This window comes from Pinus tabuliformis, chromosome 9, assembly GCF_031772625.1.
Source record: "Pinus tabuliformis cultivar Carrire ecotype Pingquan chromosome 9, CPIR1, whole genome shotgun sequence".
In the NCBI taxonomy this organism is placed as follows: Eukaryota; Viridiplantae; Streptophyta; class Pinopsida; order Pinales; family Pinaceae; genus Pinus; species Pinus tabuliformis.
The window spans coordinates 1,407,369,151-1,407,392,070 of NC_142307.1; positions in this window are offsets into that span (position 1 = coordinate 1,407,369,151).

Sequence of the window (22,920 nt, forward strand, 5' to 3'; positions counted from 1 at the left end):
TACGACATTGTTGGTAGTCATGGTCGACTTCACACTATGAACAAGGTATCGTATGTTTGGTATTGGGGAGAAAACATAGGTAGGCCATATGGGCTTTGGGCTTTGACTTTTATTTTATCATCAACCAAACCAAGCACTTCATATATTAGATAAAATAAAATAATACCTCATCAAACTTAAGTAGAGGCTTGTCAAAGAGAGTCTGAGGAGGTTAAAACCCAAAATATTGTGTCACAACACATATAACGTGAATTATTTGATTTTCCATGAGCAATACATTTGATATAATATTTACATGTAAAGGTCATATGACGACCAAGGAAAAACTTGTGGTAGGTATAATTTGCCCAAAAAGTTTTTTAACACGATTGTGGGATCATATACATTATGCATCATTTAACAAGATAAAAGGTGAATGCCTTTTAAAATATATGTGATGAGCTTTTGAGGAAATGGGGCATAAACCATTAGAGATAGAGCATAAAAACAACATTACACAATACACCTACTTATACAAGCTTTCTTACTTATTTGAAAAACTGATTGTGAGATAGGTTGCAAGAAAACTTTTCTCTGAACTACACTCTAGTTGAGGGCTTAATACATTTGCATAGTGATTTTAGTGCAAGGCAGGGGAGATTCATGATTACCGGGTATATGTTGGGGGAAAATAATCAAATTTTCACATATGTACTAGGTGTTGGGCTGAGTGGGGATTTTTCCCTTCATATCTTACACTTTGTTTTTGCCACGGCAAGAGGGACTTTCTCAAAATCATTAGAATGTAGACTACATTGTCAACACCTCTGTCAAGAGGGGCTAACCTTATGTATGCTTTTATAAATGAAAACATGAGTATGAGATAAGCGAAGGAACTTTAAAGACAGGGGCGGTCATTTAAGGTTGAGATGGAGGAAGCTAGGGTCATCTTCCTGTGTGAGAGGGAAAAATAATGACATTAATCATTCATAGACAAAAAATTTAGTGATTGCATGCATGTCAATGAATAAATGGAGTAAGAAGTGAAGGGGAAAAATAATGGAAAGGATTAACTCTTGCATTAACATAAAACAAACCAAACACATCTAAACTTTGCAAAAGGAACCATTAACCAATGGGGGCTAGGAGTGGAACCTTCTCATACATGTGACCCAGGCTTTATCTGCCCCTTGATTTAGTTTCCAATGGTTCCCTTTAGTCATTGCAACCATTGGATGTGGGTTCTAAAGGTTTAGCGAGCTCAACTTCTTCTTCTAGAGCCAAAACATGCAAGGGTAAGTTACAAGCTTTGCTTTAAACTACCTTTGTTTAGTTGTGAGTGCGACGTGCTCCTCGGGCTTTGGTAGTGTTATCATACATAGTGTCTCAAAAGTCTAGGTCAGAGATCAAATCCATTTTCATACAATCCAAAGGTAAAATATTTACGACTTCATAAATATTGCTTGATATACAAAACAAGGCTTCATAAAAGTGGTTAATACTTATATGGTGAATAATTATGGTGGCTTGATTGCCATAATTTAATCGACCTCACATGTATTATATTCCTTGATCATAGTCTCATATAGTCGTGTAATAATCCATCACAACATAACTTAAATTGCAATGACAATTGTTGGCACCACTAACATTGCATTTAATTTAAATACAAAACCTTGTGACCATACTTTCCACATGTGGTTGGTATTTCCATCTTATAACTCCATGAGGCCTAGTCCCACATGTATGCAACAAATTCCCATGCGTGGCCTCATATACATATTTTCATTGCTGGTAGGGTGTATCATGTCCCATGACCACGCTGTCATGTGTGTCTGTTGTGTAAAACATGCCTTCATACTAGTTTAGATCATGTAATTTTGTGTTAAGCACGCAGGCGGGGCACATAAACTTTGATAAACCTTATGATTCATTATGATCATGTACCTACACCTTGGAAATTATATCTAACACTTTTAAAAGTATACTTTCAACCATGTGATTGCGCCTTGACAATTATATTTTTCACTTTCATGGTAGAGACATTGGCATAAGATTTTTATATTAATATTTAAAATAAAGAACTTTTATAACCTTAGGGATCATTCATGACCGGATCATATTTGCATATTTAAACCTTCATTCTCATAGTATCTTTGTGTTGAAATATAATAATATTGTAGAGAGTAATTGTTCAGTGAGGGAAGCGTCCATTTTCCCCCATTATACTAAGGACCGACCATGAAAATAACATGCCTAGGATGATGTTGTATTTGTCAATTTTATGAACATATCAATACTATCAATATAATCAAAACCTTCAAACGACATATGAAATCTACAAATGAGCATATATATTACCATGTATAACTTCTTGTAACACTACGCATTGATAAAAATATGAACTGCAAGGTGAGGTCATATAAGTACTCCTTATTTCTCCAGGGGACCCAACTTACTAAGAATTTGAATTATAGTTATTTTAGAAGTAATATTTTTAAGTCTTTTTGGGAGGAGGGGTCAACACAACTTTTAATAAAGCTGGCCCAACATTTGGTGACTTCACATGGAGGGTTGTATATATAGGTCATAACTCAGAATTTGTGGGTTCATTAGGTAGAAAAATAGCCCAGAGTAGTGAGATAGGGTAGGCAAGTTGTTATATAGGCAGAGGAAGCATGGGATGTGAGAAAATGGGATCAAACATCACTTGTTATGTTTTTATGTTAGTAGCATCATCTTCTTGCGTACCAATATATAATCATTGTGTTCTCCTGCTATATGATGGATTTAGTTGATAAGAAGTTATTAATACAAAGTATATTAAATTAACAACTTTAGACAATCTTATCATAAATGGTCCAGATTAATGGGGAGGATAGAATTGTACTCAACGACAACTAAGAAAAATAAAGGAAAGCGACATAAACAAAAAAATCAAGCAAAAACAAAAAGAAACATAAAGACATCAACAACACAAAATTCAAAAGAAAGAAAAATAATATGTAGAAGAAATATTAAGGAACAATTATTTCATCCTTTATCTGTGTAAAGAGAGGGAAAGTTGCCCTCAATATTAGTCCCATTTGAAGTACGCAATTCATCCAAAAATGTACTTTGTGATTTCTTTTTTCTGACAAGCATGAGATTGGCAACTTGTCCAGAGTATTCAATAGGAAAGGTAACATGAGAAAGGAATGAACTTGGTGAGTAATTTGTGTTTGTTCTTTCAAGTAGGAAGTTAATGGGCTTTTGTTTTTTCCCATGAGTGCCTTTGGTCAGAATATCATTTTGGAAGTTGTGAGGATATTTATATGACCAGTTGAGGACATCCATTAATTCATGTAATAAATAAAAAAAACACCTTTTTTTATCATCATAAAACTAGAAAATGACCTGTAAGACTTTTGGGTCACCTAAGATTCCAATGTCCAATAATATAGTTTCAAATATTTTTCTTTTGACTCCTCCTTAGGTCTCTATTTATTGTTTGACACGTCGCTAGATGAAAAAGAATTTTCAATAGGAGAAACCCCTTTAGGGTACTTATTGTCTTTGAGTGAAATAATTTCCTTCTTACCAGAGGGTTGTCCTTGGATGAATGACCAAATGCTCTCATCATCTGGGAATACCTACCAATCCTCCTCATTGTTTGGCATATGAGGTGAATATAATGAAAGTAGAATGTAATCGGACCTCTCAGACAAAGGTTGTCTTTGAGGGCTAGTGACATATACAACTAAGCAATCAAACAATCCTTTAATTCCCTGCAGACGTGAGTAATATTAAAAGAAAGTATTTCAAAAAAAAATAATCCATGCAACTTGAGTATATTGCTTGATTAACTTATTAGAAGGAGAATAAACCTTTTTGATAAGGTTGAAAATAATCTAAGAGTCACCAAAAGTGGTTAAAAGTTTACAACCCAAATCGAGGGCTTACTAAATACTTAAAAGTAAAGCTTTGAACTCAACAATTTTATTTGTACATACGAAATCAAGTCTAAAGGAAAATTGATGTACCTTTCCAAGGGGCAATTACAACATGACTCTGGTGCCATTTCCTTCATTTGAGGATACATTGTCAAAATGCATATGCCAAACTTGATCTTCTTGATTGACAGGGGAAGGAGGAGGTGATTGCTATTTAGTAAAAAGAGAGTAAACTTCCAATTCTTCTTCAATGTAGAACCAACACGAGGCTAAGGCAAATTCTCAATGTAAGGTGAGGTTCTTCCTTCCCTTAAAACAATAATATTTTTTTCATATGCAGGAAGGGTCATATGAGTGCCATCCAATGACAAATGCCCATATGCCTTGGTCTACTAGTCTCTACCAAGAATAGTTGAATAGTTACTTATTGGCATATCCATTACTCGGATATTACAGGTTGTTCTAATTTTAGGATAAGTACATAAAACTAATGTGACATGTTTGATCTCACTAATGGTTGTCTGTTGTGAAGTGTTGTAAGTTACCATTTTCTTGGGTTTCTTCTCAAAACATTGTAAGCCTAATTACTCCATAATAATTTTAGGCATGACTTTGGGTCTTGACCCACTGCCAACTAAACAACAATGAGAAATTTTATCATAAACTTTCGTGGAGATATAAAAAGGAGGGCTTTTAACAAAATTTATAGAATTATTTGCAACAAAGACTTTGTCTTTGGGAGGATCCTCTTTTGAGCGGTTCTCGAGGAAATGGATAAGAACATGCATCTTTCCTTCAAGAAAATGATTTAAATGTTGTTGTTGCTCGGGAATAGTGGCCATATCAAGCAACGTAACATAAGCCTTGATGCTAGAAATATGCTTTAGAATATTGAATCAAGAGACAATTGTAGAGGAAGGGGTGGAATAATTTACAATGAAATGCAAGGAAGTGGCAATTAGGGTTATTTGGTTATTGACCTCCTTGGAGCACTGGTTCCTGACATTTTAAGCTCTAAAATTTCTCCTTGTTTTAGCCATCATGGCTACATTGTCATCTGCCCAATCCAAGGTTGCAACCATGGGATCAGTTGTTTTGCCAGAAATTCTTTCATGCACATTCTTTTTTACCTCATAGGTATTTTCATCATGGTATTGTTCACAAAAGTTACACCATGGTCAAGATAGAAAAGCATTCAGATGGTATGTCTGGGAAGTGTTTCTAATGGGAGCTGAAGTTGAAGCTTCAACATGCGGTTGTGCCACAACCTTCTTCTCAAAGGATATTAAGCTATTACTCATGTCTTATGTTGGGACATGTATTTGACACTCTTTTTGCATCCATTTTTCCTATCTTTCTCACCATTTTGACCTTGATAGCCACATCTTGTTACTCTATTAATTGCCTTTTTAATAAGATATGTCTCTTCCCTATGTCACCTTAATTTATTCAGTTTTTTTAGATGAATTTATTAGCAAAATTGACAAGGGACTATTTCAGGAAAGTTTGGCTTGTTGAGATTCTATTGCAGGGATAACATGTTGCTTCTCACAATCTTATCCTGCCAATTCTATAACAGGGACCTGACTGATACTATTGTTATTGTGTTGATACATTGTCTTTTGGATGTTCTATTTTCCAACGATAGTAATGATGGTTAATGTTGGGTTGTCACTTAGTCACAGTCAACATTGACCATTGTACCGACAAAGCAAATTACTCGTCGATAACTCAACCAAAGTTGGTTGAGATAGTTATGATTTCCAGTTGTTGGCCTTTCATTATTTGGAAAGACTATTACAATTATATTGTTTATTCACAATAAATTGTTCTAATTCATTATGTAAGGTTTCTGATTTGTGTATCGCAAGGATCAAGAGGTTCCCTTAAGCCAATTATGTTTTAAAGATATATATGATATAATCTATAAGACCAAGAGCTCTCTTCCTCACGGGGGGAATTATCATCATTGTAATCTTCGAGAAACTCTGTATTTGTAATCATTTTCTAATATCAATGCACCTCTCATGATGCATGGCTTTATATCCGTTCGTTGATTAGCTTGTGAGCTCTTTATTCCGGCTCCCTGCTAAGGAGGAAGGGCCCTCCCCTTTAGCAGGGATTGTTGAGACAATAAGATAACATAGTAAGGTATTTGGTTTTCTCTCAGTTTGTTTTATGTTTGTTCTACTATTGCTATTACAGATTCTCTTAAATCATTACGGTTACTGATTCCATTGAATTGCAAAATAATGATCTTTTTCCTTCGTGTAACAACATAGTCCTAGATCAATCTACTTGTAACGTGTGCGTTGTCTGTTAATTTACTGTTGAAGTTCTTAAATTTCAATTGATGAATGTTTGTGTGTCTATTACAACGTGATTATTCAAATTGATTAAGTGATGTTACAATGATTTATTTTATTGAATGAAGTGTTGAGTGTGCATTTTATAGGAGTGTTTCTTTCCTTTTGCAAGAATAACTAAGTGATCGAGTGGTTTGAGAGTGTTTTATTCTGCAATAGTGTTTCCTTTTCATAATGGTGTGCAAAGGATGTTGGATGCCAAAGTGTAACAACAATAGATTTGGTGTGCTGAGACTTAACAATTATCGTGACTTAATATTGAGAGTTTGAAATTAAATAGTGCTAGCTGGCATTGTTACCTACATATACTTTGCATGACAACCTTGAAATAAAAGACTTGTCATGGCTGAAAATTTATATATGAGTGTGATTAATTGAACCTAATATAAGACGATTAATTCACCCAACATTTTGGCATTGTTACGTGGAAGGTTGTTAGAGGTGCATATGTGTGAATAGCATTGTCTTCTATGCATTGTTTGCAAGTGTGCTAGGTGTGTTCCTGACTTTAAGGTGATGTCGATGGTGATGGACCCACCAACATTTAGGGGAGCTCCCCGGTATGAAGTCCCAACTAGAACTCACACCATTTAGTCTAGGAGTCCCATCCGATACGATGGCCTAGTTGCCATTATCTTAAAGATATCCCTTAGCTCTTACTTGTTAGCACGTGAAAGTGGTCTGCTTTGTCTTCAAACAGCAAGGTTCGCGTGCCCACATGAGCAAGACAACGTTAACAACTTATACAACACATTTTCATAAACATATGTATTAGAGCAACCAAAATAGCTCAACTATTTTAACACAGGTTAAAACAACATGCATTACAAGTGTTCCAAGATTAGTCTTATAGACAATTACAATAAATGTGTTGAAATATGATGGCTTGTTATTAGGCTTCTAAATTAAGTGAAAGTTCCAAGACACATCGGTACACCATACATCACTAACCCCATAAGTGGGGCGTTGGAGCCACTGCTCGCTCCTCAAAGAAAAGATTACAGACTCTCAAGGCTACATGGGAGAAGCCAAGGTGAAAAGTCTTTTGCATGTACAAATGAGGGGTATTTATAACCAAGGGTAAAACTGGCCCTTGTGACTGTTCGACTTCCCTCATGACTGTTTGACTTATTTGACTCTTTAACTTTACATGACTCTTCATATTACATGTGGGTCTCTTGGAATTCCACGTTACATTACATTTATTTACAACAATATGGCCCATAGTAGTGATGTGGCCGACATGACTTGTGACATGAATCGACACGATAGTGCTAGTATGTTCATGCTACTGGTGTCCATGTCGAGATGCAGTGCTGCTGAGTGATGGATGTGCTCTTGGTGTATCATAGCTTCACCTCCACATGGCAAGGTGTGTGGAGACTTCAATGGTCTTGGTGCTCGCTTGATGTCGCATGTGCACATTTCTCGCTCGCTTGTTCTTTGGCATGCTTCGCATGTTCGTCCGTTCGCGAAAAAATCTCCTTGCATGCATTGTCCGTTCGCGAAAAAATCTCCTCACATGCATCGTCCATTTGCAAAAGAATCTCCTCGCATGCATTGTCTGTTCGTCCATTCGCGAACAAATCTCCTTGCATGTGCTCTCCTTGTTCATCTCGTTCATCGCCGCGTCATGTCTTATTCATGTACTTGTATCTGCAATCACTCATGACGAGACAACATCAAATCCATAAACCTTCTAGTCTACCGTGATGCATTGTCGTTCGCTTTCAGATGCAAGTGACCAGGAGAGAGGACAAGGCTATGAAACTACGCAAGGCAGATTTCAAGCTAGGAAGTGGGCTCTAAGCACTGCCGGTGAAAATGGTGCAAAGGTCACTGGGAGACTGAGACGGACAATTCGGATCAGTAGTGACTGTCCACAGGGTCTAGCTCGGTTGGCGGGAAGATCTACGTAATTTTTTGATGGAAGCAGTGCAGGCAGCAGAGGGGCTTGGAAGAAAAAACTACACAATTCCTCGGGGTGCTGGTAGTGGGCTGCAGGAGGCTTGCCGGGAAAAAATGCACATTTTTTTCAGGGAGCTGGCATCGGGCTGCGGGAGTGATGCTGGAAAAAACTGCGCAATTGTTGGGAGGCTAACCTACTGAATATCCCATCATAGTTTCTGAGCAGAGCGGGATGCTGGACGACTGGGGGAATTCTCATGAAAACTGTGTAGTTTTCCGGGTGAGCAACAAGCCGGCTGACTGGGTGATTGGCTGGAAAAAATGGGCAATTTTTTGAGGGAGAAAGTGACGGAAATAGGGTGTCTGTCTGGCATGTATATGCAGTTTCTTAAGTCAGCGGAGTGGGCATGCTTTGCAGCTTTTGCACAATTTTTTAGGGGAGTGAGTCTTGGGGTCACTACCCAGTCAAACTCTCTAGTTGACCAGTTGGAGGATTGGTTGATATGCTTGTGGGCATCGTATATTGAAATATCTTGCTAGGAACTTCTGCATTGTTCTAGGTGATGTCGGTTGAGTCGATTCCAGGTTTGTATGGTGTAGAATGCCTGGGAGGCAGCCTCAAGCTCTATGCAATTTTGGGCAACAATACATAATCACTGAGAGATGAAACTGCGCAATGCAGCTCAGTGGATGTCTGGCTGTTGGAGGATGGCTCGGTCGACAAAGTTTCAACAAAATCACCAAGTGTGTGAACGAGTGACTTTGTACATGTGCGACCTTGTGAACACACACTCAACATGACTTGACGACAAGACGCCTCAAACCATTAAGACAACATATACTCAGTGTGACTGACCGATGGTGCGAGCAACAAGAACAACACTTGTGATAGATCATCGAATGACCACGACGAAACTTTCGCAAAATTGCATACAACTTCATGTGTTAGTGCAGCAAATGTTTACATAGTGGACATAACTTGTACACACGAAGGCGGACCTTGTGCATGGACAAAACATGATTGCAAGCATGACATTGTGACCATAATACAAAAAGATGTTTGTTGAATGGTCAAGCGAGGAGGGTGCAAAGACTCAACATTAGCTCATGGGATGATCCCGAGTGCTTGCAAACATCAAAGAAAAACCTAAGGAAGGCTCCGAAATTGGATGTAGGCCAAAATTTTGGAGGGTGTTGCAGCTGCTACAACAGGTGACATGGCAGTAATATGAGAGATAAGAACATGTGCATCACTTTGATAGACTGAAGCGATCTCGAACTCATAAGGAGTCATGGCACATAGGATTGCATGAATAGACAAGAAGAAAAACACAGCGCCACCAAAAATACTAACCGTGTAGGTAAAGCATGACGTACGAGAGAGGAGAATAAAGACTTAGGAAGAGTAACATACATTTAGGAGTTTATTTCAAAAGTTGAGGCATAAGCATCTTCCCAAGGAATAACCTCCAAGAGGAAAAGGTCTAGTTAGACTATCCAACGAAGGTCAACATCTCATGAGTCATCTATGTTGGTAGCACATATCACGAAGGTAGAATCTTATGAGCCTTTAACCTCAGAAGCAAGCTCGAGGATTTTCGGTACATCTGTATCAATAGAAGAAGATTATTAAAACTTGCTGGGGGAACAAGGAGGTACATATGAGCACAATTTGGAATACTACGAATTGAGCCCAAAAAAGAAACCACCCTATTATTCTATTCCATATTCAGGAAGTGTTGTGAAACAGTCTAATGGTGATCCTGTTGTAGAGAGTGTTGTGAAACAGTCAAAACAGTCTGAATAACCTAAGCAATTTGAACAACATGAGAAACTTGAATAACCTAAGCAATTTGAACAACATGAGCAACTTGAATAACCTAAGTAACCTAAATAATTGATAGAGGATTCCCCTCAATCAAGGAAATAACAAATACCTGAGCTTGTGTGGCATGATTTTGAAATTTTGAAGGAGGAAAAAATGGCAGAAGAAATAATTACTACTTCCCTATTGGAAATGTTGAGGGGAAGTTTCCATTGAAAAATATTCCCCTACTTTCCCTTCCAGTTTTCCAAGGTACTACCAATGAAGATACAATTACCTTCCTTTTTGAGTTTGATATCCTGCGTAGGAGCTATGATTACACCTCTGATGCCGATAAGTTAAAGTTATTCCCTGCTACTTTAAAGGGGGCAACTTTAAGGTTGTTTATGGGCATAGGGGCCTCTTCTATTTCCTCATGGGATGATATGAAGAAAGCCTTCCTGGATAAGTATCGAGACTACTATAGAACTAGGGATCAAAGAGAGGAGTTATTTGAAATTTCCCAAAGAGATGAAGAAAGCTTGAAAGACTATATAGAATGCCTTCATTATAATTTGCAAAGATATAAGAATAGTGATTTGGATAACATTACCCAAAAGACTATTTTGATAAGAGGAATGAAAGAGGACTGCTTATATATGCTAAATATCATAGAAAAGGAGACATATCTAAAGAATCCTATGATACAAATGTTTCACTTTTCTTGAGAAGTTATAGACTATCAGTAAGAAGAAAGGTCTTGGCACGAGATGCCTCTACTAGGATACACCGATCATTTAATGGTGGGGTAACAAGAGTAGAAATTGGAAACCTGTTAGAATACTTTAAAACCTACATTATGAGTTACCTATCTACTCAGCTTGATGTCTTATAGGAAAAATAAAGGTGGATTGAAATATAACAAGATTTATCTATATTCTACCCTAAATGCAAAAAAGGCATCCTCTCAAAGAATGCCCACCTAATAGTATAGGGACCTGTAAAATTTATGAATGGGAAAATTCTACAAAGTAATGCCCATCATTACTAAGATTAAAGGTAGTTTACAAGGATTTAGGAGAAGAGGATGAGACAACATACTTCATTAGTTCCAGGAAGCCATGAAAACCTTAGCCACCAGGTGTGGTCCAAGATCCTTTATCTTCTTTTAATATTGGTCCAATATGTATCATCCTCATTAGATTTCTTAGCAAATGCAATACCTTGTATCTCCATGGAAACCTCCTAACCATCCTTTAGTCCAATATCCAATACCTTGGTCCCAGTGGGTTTCTCCTCCAAATCAATCACTCTCATGGCCTCAAGCATGGCGAGGAACCACTTTTCCTAATCAACTTCCTATACAGTTACCATTGCAGCAAAAACAACTGAAACTTCCTTCAAATATACCAGTAGGTGGTCCTCCTCTATGACCCTAGTTACCCATACAGCCTAACCCTAATCCCAATAATAAGGAGTGCAACAAATTTAAAAATCAGTTCTCTCCACTTACTGTGTCTCACCCATGGAATGTAACAAAGTACAATTATGATTAAGGAGAATAGTAAATCCAAGAGTTTCCCCTATTAAGCATGAGGAAGATAGTTCGACAAGGGATCTGACTTAAGGTTCATTTGAATAACAAGAATTTGAACCCTCTGTAGCAACCAGTAATATTTTTGCTACAACTGACACCACTGTAACAACTAAACCCTTTAAAATAGTTGATGTCACTGCTACTATAGGGCCTGTAACAGGAGAAGTTTTTATTAGTACTAAGATCTCTTTACTTCCACCATATCCTGGGATATTAACAACAATCTAGGCTACCCCTCAACCAGAGTCTGACTTTCTAAAAGAATTGAAAAATTTACATGTTCGAATGCCACTACTCTAGGCAATCTGAGATGTTCCAATATATGCAAAAAAATTAAGGGAAATGTGCGTCAAGAAATCTCGTCGAAAACCTTGATATCTACCCATTATGCATTTGGTAGGAAATTTGTTAGAGTTAATGTTAGGAGAAATTTCACCTACCAAATATGAGGATCTTGGGAACCCAACAATGATTGTTCATATTGGAGGAACAAACGTTCTAAATACCTTGGTTGATTTAGGAGACACCATTAATATAATGACTAAGGAAACCTTTGAGTTATTTGGGTTTACCAACTTAAGACCAACCCCTACTGTGTTGAAACTGGATGATATATCTAAAATTTAGCTTGAAGGAATACTAGAGGATATAGTTATCTCAGTTGATTCCTAGGAATACCTAATGGATTTTGTAGTGTTGCAGCCCAAGACATGCGTAGGAGTACATCACCTAATCTTAGGCGGGCCTTGGCTAACCACTATAGTTTCTTTTATTAGTTGTAGAATTGAATTAATGACCATATTTGATGGGACTACTACCAAGAATATTGTTTTGCATCCTCGAGCTAAGATGAGGGTTGAACGTGAGAATTCTTTATGGCCAAAATTTGCACTAGAGGGAGATGACACACATCCTCTTCTCACTATTGGAAACACCTTATAAAATGAGATTGAGGATGATACCATTACCAACTTTATTAATGACCCCTCTGTTGTTACACAACCAATATCTTGGTTGTTGAGTTTTATCATGGAAAAATCTAATGAGGAAGAAACTATTGATTATCATACTATGGAAGAAATGCCTCTTTCCCTTAGTCTTAAGAGTATTCCAGTTGAGATAGAGCCTGGTAATACCTTGAATATTAATCCCAATCTATCCCCTGCACAAATAGAGAAATTGACACAACTACTAAGAAAGTAAAAAGACGTTTTTTCATGGGACTATAAGGACATGAAGGGTATCCATCATGGGTTATTCACTAACCATATTTATTTGAAGGAAGGTTCCCATCATGTTTGACAACCTCAATGAATAATGAACCCTGCCTTGAAAGCTATTGTTAAGGAAGAACTTCAAAAGCTATTGAATGCAAATTTCATCTACCAAATCTTTGAAAATCAATGGATATCTCCACTTGTCATTGTTCTTAAAAAGAAGAGAAAGTGGAGAATTTGTGTTGACTTTAGGGAGCTTAATAAAGCCACTTAGAAGGACCATATTCCATTGCCTTTTATTGATCAAGTCCTTGATACCCTATCTGGTAAAAAGTTTTTATCATTTTCTAATGGGTTTAGTGGCTACACTCAAATTCAAATTGTCCCTAAATATTGGGACACGACTACCTTCACATGTGTGCGAGGTACATTTTCTTATAGAGTCCTCCATTTGGACTTTGTAATGCACCAACAACCTTCCAACATGTTGTGCTAGGGATCTTTTTAGATTTGTTTAATGATTGTCTGGAAATCTTTATGCATGAATTTACACCTTATGGTGATGAGTTTGATGAAGCCTTGAATAACCTTGGAAAGGTACTTGAGCATTGTATACAAACCCGTCTCTCTCTCAACACTGAAAAGTCTCATATGATGATGAATGAGGGAATCATGTTGGGACACTATCTCTATGCTACAAGTATACAGGTAGATCCAACAAAAATAGAGGTAATTTTTAAAATCCCTACACCTAAGATGCAACAAGAGGTATACAAATTTTTAGGGCATTAAAATTATTATAGGCACTTCATAGAAAATTTTGCTAGGATTACATCTCCATTGTTTTCCCTATTAATGAAATATAAATAATTTATATGGACTCAGAAGTGCAAACCTTATTTTGAATAGCTCAAGAGGTGTCTAACCACAACTCCTATCTTATGAGGACCAAATTAGACCCTTTTGTTCCACTTCTCCACTAATGCCTCTAATACAACCATTGGGGTTGTGTTGGGATAACATGAAGGAAATAAACCTTATGCCATATACTATACCAACAAGAATCTAACTCATATAGAATTAAATTATACGGTAACAAAGAAGGATTTTCTTGTTGTTATACACACCATTAATAAATTTAGGCATTATTTCTCCAACTATCAAACTTTTATGCATACTCACCATTATGATATTCAGTTTTTAGTGAACAAACTAGTCACTAATGCTAGGGTTACTAGGTGGTTGTTGTTACTGCAAGAATTTGATATCACCATTGTAGATAGGCACGAGAGGGATAATGTTGTTGTTGATTTACTTTCCAAATTTCCTAAGAATGATGATAATCTTCCTATTGAGGATTATTTTCCAGATGAATATCTTTTTGCAGTTTCCACTTACTCACCTTGGTATGCAGATATCATTAATTACCTTGACGCAAGAAATATTTAGTATCACCTTTCTCCTAGGGAGAAATGAAAGATCATTCAACAAAGTGCATGATATTTTTGGTTAGATGGATATCTCTTCCACACTAGTCTAGATCATTAAATTAGAAGGCATGTGAGAGAATATAAGATCCATGACATTTTAAAGGCTTGTCATGAAGAGCCTTATGGAGGTCACTTTGCGGATAGGAGAATAGGTCATAAAGTGATTCAAATATGCTATTTTTGGCCTACCATATTCTAGGATGTGAGGAAGTATGTATAAGGGTGTGACAACTGCTAGAGGATGGGTCAACCTATCCAATCAGATGAAATGTCGTTACAACCTCAATTGGTGATGGAGCCTTTTGAGAGATGGGCTTTAGATTTTGTAGGACCAATCAATCCCCCATCTCAATAGAAGTCTTACATTTTGGTATGCATAGAATACATCACGAAGTGGGTTGAAGCTAAGGTACTTACCAAGGCTACCAACCAAGTTGTTTTTTATTTTTGATTTGAAGATATCTTTATTTAGTATGGAGTTCCAAAGGAGATAGTTACAGATGGGGGAACACAATTTACTTCCTAGCTCATACAAAACCTTGTCAAGAAATATAATATTCATCACCAAGTTACTTCACCTTACCATACATAGGCTAATGGGAAAGTGGACAATACTAATAAATTACTTGAAGCAATTCTTACAAAAACTATGGTAGGCCATCGTCGAGATTGGGTTGAAAGACTTCCAGAGGTGTTAAGGGCTTACAAAAATACTTGGCAGAATACCACATGTTTTTCTTTTGATGAACTCGTGTATGGTAAGAATCCTATCTTTCCCATTGAATTTGAAATAAAGACACTCAAAACCGCCTTGGAGGTGAATCTAGATTTGACTACAACATAAAAACATCAATTAGATTAGATGAGAGAGTTAGGAGAAATGCGATTGGCTATTGTGCAACAACTGATATTATCCAACATCAACATGCCAAATGGCATGAGAAATTTATTAAAAACAAGGTGGTTGGAAATGAAATTTGGGTTGTACTGTATGATTCCAGATTTTAATATTTTAAGGGAAAGCTCTATACCAAGTGGCGAGGTCCTTACGAAGTGGATGCATGCTTTGAAAATGGGACTATAAGGCTAACAACCATTGATGGGTTGCAAACATCCTTGATTGCTAATGGACATTGTCTTCAATTGTACCATAAGCCAACTTATAAGGATTCATTTATTAACATTGTCTCAGGTTCAGACCTTGAAGTTGTTGGGGCAATGGAAAATCTTCCTATGTCATTAGGAATTTAATTCATTCTTTAAAAAATTAAAAGATAAGATAAATAAAAATAAAAATGTCTAGTGGTGAAAACCCCTTTGGGGCATGGTTAGATGAAGTGGTGACTGAAAACCAACTTGTTGGTAGTTAACACATATTTTATTTTGTAGATACAACCTTTCGATCTTTTTGTTGTTTCACCCATAACTGGTTTGTTGTTGTTGACAGTATTTCTATTACAGAAAATGAAGTGACACTATTGATACACACTAGATGCACCTGCTAACCACTGTAAGTTGTTTCTGATGCAGACTAGATTGTACCTATACTTGTTGATTATTGTAAGGTGTTGATATAAGACCAGACTATACCTGCACCTTATGATTACAATAAATTATTGTTGAAGACCAAATTGTATCTGTACCTACCAATCACTACAAGTTATTACTGATACATATTAGATGCATCTATGCCAAAGAATCATCACATGTTATTGTTGCAGATACACCACATGTATCTGCTATTCTTAGCAAGATTGTGATTGTCACCTATGGTTTTGTGTTGTTACAAGGGATTTTTCTAACACACGAATTATTTGTACTGTCATGACTGCATTGATAGACTTCACCAAAGATGATTTCCATGAATTCATTGCCACACATTTTCTGTTGAGTAAGCACTGCCCTCACAGTCACCACGTCAACATGATTGGTAAGTTTGTAATAGGTAAACTTCTATGATTAACTCACATTGTTGTGTTTAAGGGTGACATGACTCTTTTGTTACATTGGTCGGGGATGACCATCATTTTTGAGTTGGTGGGGTGGATTTGTATTATATTATTATATGATGCATCATCACTTTCCTAATTTGGCATGTGACAATAAAATCCTGTATTCATAATGTCATTTATCATTTGGCCATCATTACTCCAATAAAATTTGACATGACTATTTTGAAATCCCTCTGAATAATCCATACCACTTCCCAATTATGGCATTAAAAACCAACTTATGCCCTACTATAGCTAAAACTATAACTAAAACTTGCTAATTTTAGCAAAATCAACATTCTCCTTTCAATATGCATTTACATGAACAAGTGTTGCGCCTGTAACAGTCTCTTTGACAGTCAGAAGCCACGGTTTGAGCAGTGGTATGGCATGAACCAAACTCTATTGATGCCTTAATGGATTATCCAAGAGCTCATGGGATATTCTAGGGCGCAGGATGGCTAGCATATTTTAACAGGTTGCAACGGTTTAACAAGCAAATTGCTCTAGAATTTGCAAAAAATTTGAATGCACAGGCTTTGATGGTAAGGGGAGTACAAATTGTTGTTACAAAGGATGCTATTTCCATAGTAATAAGCCTACCTTGGACATGATTGCGTTGGTTTAGTAGGAAAATTGTAGTTCCAATGGAAAAAGCTACATTTTTTCAAGAATGTGAGGAGATAGGGTAAAAAGGGAGAGGAGTGGATATAACTTCCCGTCCACATCCCTGGAAATATGTAGCTTACTTCATTTAAAAGTTTTTAACTTGTGAAGGACGCTTTGGGGTTATTTTTAATTACCATTTCCAACTGTTGGAACACTTGCATAATAGACAATTCATCAACATGCCCTACTATCTTTTGAAATCATTACAACAAATGGTTGATGTTGTTTGACATGCCAAACACCCGAAAACATATGTGACCAATAAGGGGTTGATTAAGTTGATCATTATTGATTCATTGGAACAACAAGGGAGTACATGGGTAAGGTTGCTGGTCGGTGCAAGTGTACCATCTTAGGAAGAGGAAGAAGAGAGTGAGTGAGAGGAGCAAGATTAAGGGGCTGAAATAAAGAAGGAAAAACCTAGTAGAAGGAGTGTTTCCTCTGCAGATACACCTGTTTGAATCCTTCAGGAGTAACTCCTTGGAGAAACTTCTCCTATTGATACACCAACATGACTCTTGCATTGAAAAATGAATTCATGCTGAAACACCGATATATGTTGCCAGTGGAAAGTCTGAAGGTTTTGAATATAGAGCATGCTCTATTGAGGAAGAATAACCCACACAAAAGAAGGTGAAGAAAAGGACATTAGAGAAGCTTGTGGGAGACATATTCCCAAGGAAAAGGGTTAAAGTTATTGTTACATTGCCATCTGCTCCATCATCTGGAACCCCTGTTGTTACTGAAGAATTGAAAAAGTCATAGGAGCAGGCCAACAAAGATAAAGATGAGCAATTAAAGCAAAAACAAGGCGATGACCCCCCACCTGGTAAGTTTGAGTTTGGTCCTATATCTCAACAAATTAATGATTTAAGAAATCAACTTGATATGATTAAGGAGAAAATTTGATTTAAGAAATAGTTAAGGTTAGAAACCTTAGTTGAGGTGGTGGAAATGATAGATACAGCTGTCTGAGATTAGTATAACCAGGAAGCCATTATGAAAAATGTTTGGGGAGCTTCTTGAAGAAGTTATTTATGTAAAGGAAGAATTTAAGAAGTCGATGACTATTTATGTGGGAGTACAATTAGAAGTTGAAGTGGAAAGTGCAAAATTTTGGGCTACACCAAAAGAGCTTGTTGACGATACTGCTGTCACTCAAGAAACAACAATTTGAATAGAATAGCTTGAGGACTTTTGGGTTGCACCTCAAGAACCTATTGATGACATTGTTGTTACACAAGAACCAACAATCGAAGCAGAGTGTCTTGAATTGAATAAAAATGTTGATACACAAGAATCTAGTGATGATACTACTGCTACACAAGAACCTACTGATGATACTACTGCTACACAAGAACCTACTGATGATACTATTGATACACAAGAACCAATAGTTGAGGTAGTTCAACCAAAGGAAAAAGGAGAAGAATGGAAGGAACAAGAGAATTTGCAAAATTTGTTGAAATCACTATTGTAATGACTATAGAAACAATAAGAACAGTGGAGGAAGCACAACCTAAGTTTGAAGAGCATGTGAATTCAATATTTTTATTCCATGAACTAAGTAAATGGAAATTATTAGTAGTCTTGTTGCAAGAGGAAGTGATCCCTTTGACTGAGCATGATAAAATTGTCCACAGCCTTAAGAGGGCTTTGTCCGAAGAGTTGATGCTTCAAATATTAAAGTGGGATAAGATCAAAGAGGAGATGAAAAAGAAAGAAATGCAAGTGAAGGAGTTATAGGAGAAAGTCTGGCTATTACATGATTATATAGAACATATATATGACCTGACACATACTGCATTAAGATGTAGGAGACCTTCTCCTTCCTATCCTTTGTTATTACAAGAAAAAAACTTCATCTTTAGATTAACAATAGTAAAGGAGAAAAGAACATATAAGATGACTGATTTCAAAACCTTCTCAAAGACATTTCAACAGGCTAATTTCCTGGAATAACACTTGTTGTGTGAGATGTACCTACATGAGTATGTTTGTTTTGGAGAGAAAAGTTTTAAATTTTCACCTTATGTGGGAGAAATATGGTTGAGGGCTTTCACCTCTTTTGTGCAAAATCAAGTCAGCTAGAAACCAACTCATAATACTATAACAACAACCTTGAAAGATATGCCATGATATGTTCGAAACGAGGCATGATCTACTGATTAGGTATTAAGAACATATAACCAATTTTTGTAGTCTTCAGAGGCAAGGGATTAAGTGATGGAGATTAGAAATAAGGTCCTGGAACGTTGTTCGAGAAGTATTGAATTGATGAAATTAGATGCACTAGATGGGAGTAGGCTAAGGTGGTAAGGATGCAATGAAAATATGAGAAACTAGGACCCTTAGTGCTTATAGAATTTTGTGCATATGCTCTCTAAGGTCCGTAAGTATTTAGATTGTATCAGGAGATGTGGGCCCAACTTGCTCAGGCTCATATTAAAATTCCCATTGATTTGGCTCCCTATTTTCAAGTATCAATGATCATATAAGTTAAGGTTAGGAGACACAAAATTGTGGTGGCTTGACTTGATCATCTCTCGCGGATACAAATCCCCCATAGATGATATAAAAACGACTTATAAGTTTTCTAAATTGCATTCACAACACACATCAAAGTCTAACTAAAGAGGTCTGCATGAGGACATGTAGTTGCTTCAGTTGGGGGGAGATGTTGGGACATGGAATTGGCACTCTTTTTGCATCCATTTTGCCTATCTTTCTCACCATTTTGACCTTGATAGCCACATATTGTTACTCTATTAATTACCTTTTGACCAATGTATGCCTCTTCCCTATGTCACCTTAATTTATTCATCTTTGCTTGTATTTTGATAAGAAGTTGATTGTTTTAGACGATTTTATTAACAAAATTGACAAGGGATTGTTTCAGGAAAGTTTGGCTCGCTAAGATGTTATTGTAGGGATAACATGTTGTTTCTCCCAATCTTGTCCTTCCAATTATAGAACCAGGACCTCACTAATACTGCTGCTATTATGCTGATACTCTGTCTTTCAAATGCTTTGTTTTTCCAATGATAGTAACGATGATCAACGTGAGTTGTCAATCGGTCATGGTCAACATTGACCATTGTGCTAGCAGAGAAAATTTCTTATTGATAACACAACCAAAGTTGGTTGAGATTGTTATGATTTCCAATTGTTGGCCGTTCTTTATTTGGAAAGATACTCACAATACTGTTTATTAATAGTAAATTATTGTAATTCATTATGTAAGGTTCCTAATTTGGGTAGCATGAGGATTAAAAGGTTCGCTTAATCTGATTATGTTTTAGTGAAATATATGATGTAATCTATAAGGCTAAGGCACCTTTGCCCCATGGGGGGTGGCATAATCATTGTAATATTGGAGAGACTGTGTATTTGCAGGCCTTTTCTAATATAAATGAGACTCTCATGATTCATGGCTTTATATCCTTTTGCTGATTAGCTTGTGAGATTTGTATTCTGGCTAGGATGCTAAGGAGGAAGGGCCCTATTTGGTTTTCTCTTAGTTTGGTATTTGGTTTTCTCTTAGTTTGTTTTATGATTGTTTTACTATTACTGTTACAAATTCTCTTAATGCATTGCAGTTATCAATTCCATTGAATTGTAAAATAATGATCTATATCTTTTGTGTAGCAACATAGTCCTCGATCAATCCACTTGTTTATGTGTGCTTTATCTATTAATTTACTGTTGCATTTCTTAAATTTCAATTGATGTATGTCTACGTTTCTATTATGGCGTGATTACTTAGATTGATTAAGCGATATTACAATGAGTTCTTCTATTGAATGAAGTGTTGAGCGTGCGTTTTCTAGGAGTGTTGCTTTCCTTTTACAAGAATAACTGTGTGATCAAATGGTTTAATGATGTTTTATTCTGCAAGAGTGTTTTGTTTTCAAAATTGTGTAGAGTATGTTGGATGTTGGAGTGTAACAACAATAACTTTAGTGTGCTAAGAATGAACAATTACAATGACTCAATTTTGAGAGTTTGACATTAAATTTTGCTAGTTTGCATTGTTACATGCCTATACTTTTGCATGACAACCTTGAAATAAAAGATGTACCCTAGTTTAAAACTTATGTATGAGTGTGATTAATTGATCCTAAGATAAAGACAATTAATTTGCCTTACATCTTGTATGAGTTGAAGAACATAACACATATAAAATTTGATTTACTGAATCTTTAAGTGGAAGACCAATGCAGTACAATTGCTCTTTGTATTCCTAAAAAATTTGTAAAGTGGGCCCCAATTTATTTGCATTTTCTCCTCTAAATTGTGGTGGTAAGCAGGAGGTAAAGCACTGTAGTAGTGCTTCATGGTTTCTTGATTTTGCGGCTTGGTGATCTCCATAATTTGATTATATAATTTGGTGAAATGAGGGCTAAATGATTTGATAGTTTCACCTTTGGTAAACGTAACATATTTGTATTCTCAAAGGAGATCAACATGGCTCTAAGGTTCGCCATAAGTAGACTTAAACCAATAACAAAGCTCTATCCATGTAGATAAGGTTTTGGGAAAAAGTACAAAGAAATGTGTCGTTTCTTTTCCTTGTAAATAATTCACAAACAACCACATGAATGTGTCATTATCATTGGCACTAATATTGTCATGCGTTAGAAAAAGAAATCATGTATTCATTAGCAATGATGGTGCCATCAATAGAGAACTTAGGCAAATGATCTTTAGATTTAGGCAATGGAGTATTAGTTGGCATTAATTTTAATGGGGAGACCACATGCCAAGGAGTGGCATTTACATCCTCTTCAAATTGGAATAACCCATATTTCCTGATTACCTTGGCAGGATTTGTGGTAGATTTAACTAGATTAAAAGATGAATAAACACTACCAATTTGGTTGGATGATGATGCAATCGATGAAGGCTACAAGGAAGAGGGGGTATATTGAAAATAACACTGGGCTGTTGACATGACTCTATGAGATGGAGAGGTTGTTCAAGAAGAATAAACAAAATCTTGATAAAATTGAAGATGGGTTTGAGTAACAAGGATAGATTTTCACCTTTTGACTTCATCTAATGGTTTGTATTTGATGCTCAATCCTGTTGGGTGTGGAGCTTGATTATCTTCTTTATTTAGAGGTATCTCCACATTGGACCCCAGTTTGTAATGTACGATGCAAGGGGGGTCCAAGGGGGTGATTGCGATCTTTGGGAGCCCCCCCCCTCCCGGGGGATTGGGGGCAGCGCCCCCAAAGCTAAAAATAGATGTAAAATTGCCTTGTAAAATGTTGTAATTTCGTAGTCAATATGGGCCGTTCATTAGGTGGAGATCTGACGGTAGAAGTTATGTTTAATTTAGGGTTTTTTGCCTTAGAAGGAAACCCCTCGCTATATATGAGGGAATTGTATTGCATCTATGTAGATCTGTATTCTGAGTGAGAAAGAGAGAGGAGATTGCATGAGAGCGAAAAGGGAATTACATCGTATCTGCTGTAGGTTGTATCTCTTTAGTTTGCTGGATAATATAAAAGGAAGGACTGCTTGTTTCTCCGTGGCCGTAGCCCAAATTGGGTGAACCACGTATATCTGTGTCTCTCTTGTTTTATATGTTTTTTGTGTTTATATTTCTGCAATATATTTTATGTGTTCCATTGCTTTGTAATATATAATTTTCTAACAAATGGTATCAGAGCCGAAGGTCTATTTGGCTGATAAACTCGTAGGAGAGAAGGGTTCCTGGTTCAAGTGGGAGCAATGGCGGAAGATGGTAGGTTTAGGGTCGAAAAATTTAACGGCCAAAATTACCAGCTATGGAAGATGCAAATGGAAGATTATCTGTATCAGAGAGATCTGTACCTACCATTGAGCGGAAAGAAAAAGAACCTGACAGGTATGACAGACACAAAATGGGATATTCTCGACAGAAAGGCACTTGGAACAATATGGTTGTGCATAGCGGCGTCAGTAGCATTTAATATTTCA